Source organism: Sorex fumeus, unplaced genomic scaffold, assembly GCF_029834395.1.
Source record: "Sorex fumeus unplaced genomic scaffold, SorFum_2.1 ptg000116l, whole genome shotgun sequence".
NCBI lineage: Eukaryota > Metazoa > Chordata > Mammalia > Eulipotyphla > Soricidae > Sorex > Sorex fumeus.
Window position 1 is genome coordinate 4070114 of NW_026606173.1, and position 5634 is coordinate 4075747.

Sequence of the window (5634 nt, forward strand, 5' to 3'; positions counted from 1 at the left end):
GGAGAGGCAAATGCTGGACTGGTTGGTCACACACTGGGGGCTTGGGGGTAAGGAGAAGTCCCCTGATCGTGCATTGTCACCTAACATCAAAAAAATGATATCTAAACACAATCTGTTACCCTGACTCTTGTCAAATGATCCCTGAGCTCAGAGACAAGAGTAAACACTGAACACTGTAGGCTGTGGTGAAAAATATAACAAGAAAAAAGGCAAATTCTACCGAAGGGGGGGAAATGATGTACAAAGACAAATTTAAGAGTGAAACATTAAAAGAGTCAAATTTCTGGTCCTTAAAAATCCCCTATTCTTGGAGCTGGAGAGATAGTACAGCGGCTAGGGCATTTGCCTTGCACGCGGCCAACCCAGGTTCGATTCCCAGCACCCCATATGGTCCCCTGAGCATTGCCAGGAGTAACTCCTGAGTGCAAAGCCAGGAGTAATCCCTGTGCATCGCCAGGTGTGACCCAAAAGAGAAAAAAATCCCCTATTTTTGATCTATCCCTGCTACAGAAACTCACAGTTTCTCCTGAATCCCTATTGTTCTTTCACCATTGTTTGTGCATATATATGTGTAAATATAAGTGTGACTTTGTGTGATTTTTGTTTCAGGGCCACAACCGGCAGATTCAGGGCTTACTCCTAGCTCTACACGCAGGAATCACTCTGGTACGGCCATATGGGATGCAGGGGATAGAACCGGGGTTGATTGCTTGGATGCTTAAGTCCTTACTCACTGTACTATGGCTCCGGCCCTAAGTAAATGTGCTCCTTGCACACCCAGTCGGATTACTGAGCAAGGTCCCTACTCCTGGAAAACCAAAAATTTCTTGATTAAAAAAAACAAAACGCTTTACCCTGGTTGGATTCTAGTTCTAAGCAATTTAGGTTTAACATTGGTTCATCATTTCTCCTCTGCTACAAGGAGCTTAGGCTTACTGAGTAACACCCATCCCAATCACTCCCATTTCCTTAGTATTCATCTTTAACTTCCCTGTGCTCTGCTTCCCCTATACATTAATCACCCATTTCCCATAACCACAACCTTTGAATTGTAAAGTCAGATTCTTCAGAGATCTCTGGATTTTGTATTTGGAAGTGAAATGTTGACTTTCTCTTTCCTTTATATCCTCTGCAGTTTACTTTAGACAAATATCCTTTTTTGCTCCTGGACAAGGACCAGTGCAGTCCAAGGTTGGAAAGATTGTGCTGGGAGGATTGGGATGGGTGTTACTCAGTAAGCCTAAGCTCCTTGTAGCAGAGCCATGCCCCCAGCCCTCAGCTTTGTATAGACAAAGGAAGGAAATATTATGCTTTTGTAGTTTCATAGTTAATTGACTGCAGATACTATATACTCTTGGGCATAGTCATGTTTATGAGACTTAAGCCTCAGCTGCCCTTTGTTCTTAGCACCCCAAAATCAAGAGACTGAATGGACCCAGGAGACCTGTGAGCTACCCTGGCATTGAAAAGGGACAGGTAAGCACCATAACAAATTCCATTATGACCCAAACATAAGCAACTGAATAAGAATCCTGCTGTGGTTAGAAAGGACTAACCTAACCTGTCCTGGGGATTTTTGTCTGGGATCTATAGGAAATATCACCAATAGAGACACCCTATAAACTTAATAGATCTCTTACTGTGTCCATTCAAAATGAACAGAAAGAGTAAGTGTAAATTTAATATGACTGTTTCAATGAATATTAACTAAGCAAAGAAAAAAATATGTCCTTAGAGAAAATCCTGCCCTTGAGCTGATCTCTCCTTCGAGTTATATTTTTGGGCTAGAAGTTTCCCTGGAGGGAAGGGCTTTACATCCTTTGATTGTACAACCATATCTCTGTTTATTTGCTACCCCTAACTCTATGGGATGGGCTGGAGAATAAAGGCTGTGAAAGACACGTGAGGAGAGGGAATGAGGAGCAGTGGGAGACTGGTATAATACACAGGAGAATGGAATAAAGAGCAACTCATCACTGTCAGTCCACAACGTAAAATGTGGGGGTGCGGTGAGGTGTTGGTGGACTGCCTCCACACCTCCGGAACCCTTCTCAACAGAGACAGAGAGACAGCGAGACAGAAAATCACAGTCTGAGGGTGAAAATGGCCTGTTTATTGCAGAACAGCTACCATTCATAGAGAACATCTGAGGGGGCATTAGGTAAGGACATAGGAATGACTGATCATTTACACAGATAAATATTTGGCAGAGGAAATTCTCATGGGGAGATTCACCCAAGGAGACACTCTGTCTCTTATCTTTTCCTCTAGTTGTAAAATTTATCAATACTTGTAGTTGTTTGGATAAACACAGTAAGAGACAAAGATCCCAACACTTAGTTCTCTGAGCTTTGACAGCAAATAAGGCTTTTTTTGGCTTTTTTGGGTTACACACGGTGATACAAGGGGGTACTCCTGGCTCTGTACTCAGGAGTTACTCCTGATGTTGCTCAGGGGACCATATGGGATGCTGGGAATCAAACCCAGGTCGGCCGCGTGCAAGACAAATACCCTACCCACTGTGCTATCTCTCCAGCCCCCAGAGCAAATAAGGCTTTTAACACTTACTTCTCTCGGCTCTGAGACCAAGCAAGGCTTTTACTGTAAATCCCAGACTAAGTCTTCAGGCCAGTTCAGCTTGTCCTTCCCCATGGGGGTCCTGTCTCCAATGTTGTAACAGTTTGCATCAAGACCATGCATATTTGCTTTCTAGAATGTTCCATTTCGAAGCCGGGGTAGTTTTGCCACTTGCCCCGGGTCCATCCAAGTTCCACGGCAGAACCTCCCTATTGGGGTGTTAGGAACTACAGTAACTGAAGCCCAAGTCAAGTAATGATTACCCAGCCATTATGCCCTGGAGAAGATGACTTCAGAGTCAATCAACTCCCAAATATTAGGACCATAGCATTGATGGTCTTACTCTGTTTAACCAAAGAACATTCTGAATAGTTAAAACATAAATAATCTATAGGGGAAATATAAAAGCAGGTACAAATACACAGCACTTCAACTACAAAGCAGTACAAATAAAAAGTTGAGAATTACCAGAAAGTTATGGTTTATTAGTTATCAAGACTGACCTGGGGAACTGAGACAACAGGAGGAAAATACAGAATAAAATAAAATAAAAATAAACTTTAACTAAATTAGGGATGTTAGCAAGGACATGATAAGCTTCTCTGGGAGTAGGAAAAGGGACAATTCAGAGATGAAGCCTAAAACACTTTGCGTTAATATCCAGCAGATCACCAACAGCCTGAACCCTGTTTCCTTCTTCGATCCACTGTCACCCTTCACCGGCCAGGGTGGGGAGACCAATCGCAGCCACCAAAGGCACACAGCACATGCCCAGACATTATTTGAATACAACTCTCAGTACTCAGTGTAATACCCGAGTTTTGCCTGATCAGGGAGAGAGGAAGATTCGGGGTGCAATTTTCAAGTTGATTTTAGGATGCAGAAATTCTACATTAGAAAAAAACAACAATGTGGAATCACAGATAGTAAGCACGGAGGGGCGCTTCCCATGCTGACCCAGAGCGATATTCAGCATCTCACATGACCCATAAAGCACTTAAAAAAAAAAAAGAATTCCAGAGTGCTGCTGCTGAAGGATGCCCTGAGATTCCACATATATACCCAAAATACAACCAAAAATAGCCCCTAGGTCAGTTTTCATTTGCAAACCGCAACCACCCCAAGAACCACGCCCAAGGGATGGTCTGGAAATCAAGGCTACTAATGAATAGGGACTGAGGGCTACAGTGTCATTTGCCATTAGGGAGCTGCCCCCCTGCCCCTTAAAAATGAACAGTCCTTTTATAGTTTTGGAGGCACCACCGGCGATATGGACAAGAAACTTCTGACTCTGCACTCAGGCAGCCGTCCTGGTGGAGTTTGGAGAACGATCTTGGGTGGGTCAGATGCAAAGCAAACGCCCTAACCGCTGTACTATCTGTAAGGTCCTCTAAGTGAATCTGCAGGTCCTACAGCAGAGAGGTTGTGGCCAGTGTCTTGGACAGGGCCCAGCACACTCCCGTGCTGGGAGGGTCAGGACGGCCCAGCCCCGACGCTCTGCAGGCCCCACGCTCGGCCCCGCGCCCACCCGCCACCGCCCCACGGCGGAGCTGCAGGGGATCCCCAGAACCACGCACTCACACCCGCGACCACCGTGCCCCGGCACAGCCCCCACTGCACTCACCAAAGCTCCGTGTCCGCCAACAAACCCTGCTGCGCCTCAGGAACCACCTGGATATCCACTGAAAAACGAGCTTGAAAGTGTCCTTAGAGCTGGCTTGGTCCCGCCCCTTAGTGCAGAGACCGGTAGGCTCAGGGCGGGGCGCTCACGGGAGGCCGCTAGTGTCCTGCCACGAAACAGGCCTTCACAGACCCCTTCCACGCGGGACAGCCACTTCACCCCTCACCTGAGCAACAAATGGGCGCCTGATCCAGAGTCTTGCACACAAACACGGAAATGCCCTGCTGTGACGTCACTTCCGCTTCTGCAAGCAGCCTTAAAGGGCCAGACACCAGCTCTAGCTGCGCAGGGAACAACTAGGAAAATGCAGGTAAATGGGTAAGGCTGCTTGGCTGGAGTGTTTGCCTTGTACGCAGCTGACCCAGGTTCAATCATCTGGATTCTATATGGTCCCATTTTGGTGTATAATAGATAGTTAGGATTTTACTTCTTCCAAAGTGTAAGTCTCAAAACATTTACCCTCAATGTTTGTGTAAATCAAATGGAAAACTGAATACAATGAGTGCAGATATGCTACAGCGAATGGAAGTGCATCCTTACACATTGCTGAACTGGACACAAATTATGGACAGCATAGCAGGATGTGACTCCCAGAACATAACACAGAAGGGCCTGAAGAATGGAGCTTTGGCTGTCTATCCAACGTCAAAAGGGCTCACCACAGCATCCTGGTTGATCTCTGCCATGATCCTCTGCAAACCAGGGCCTCTGAGCCAAGTCAGAGGCACAGCAAAGAATGAAACTATGGTGAGTCTTGACAGTACCCAGCAAAATGCAATGTCTGTACCTATTTACTTCTTATTTAATTCCTTCCACCTTGCTTTATCACTAAGAACCATTATTTACCAGTTACCATACTGGGAAGTCCACATGCCAGGACATTGTCATAACCATGGTCCAGGTGATAATCAGCAAGTACCTTTCACTTATGGTACTAGTATCACAGGAAGCTTTCACACATACCAGGATTATTTCCTTCCTTATTGTACTTTTGTATCAATCCCCACTCACTTGTTGAAAGTAAAGTTGTATTACCTCAGGGCCCTCTTCTGACGCCGGCCATTGTTATCATGGAAGTGATTGATCCAGCATAACTTTTATATTTACTAAAGCTTGAGGGAACATGAAGGTCTTCCTATATTCCTTACCGACAGGATTTTCTCCAGGATTCTCTTTAAAATCACAGGTGCGAATAATGCACTTTCCACGTTCTTACATAAATATATATATTCCTACATATATAAATATGTATATTTATATATAGATTCTCTCCAGTGTGAATTCTCCTATGCATAAGGCCTGAGGATCCAGGATAGTCCTTCCCACACTCCTGACAGATATAAGGTTTCACTGAAAAATGACTTTTCACATGTGCA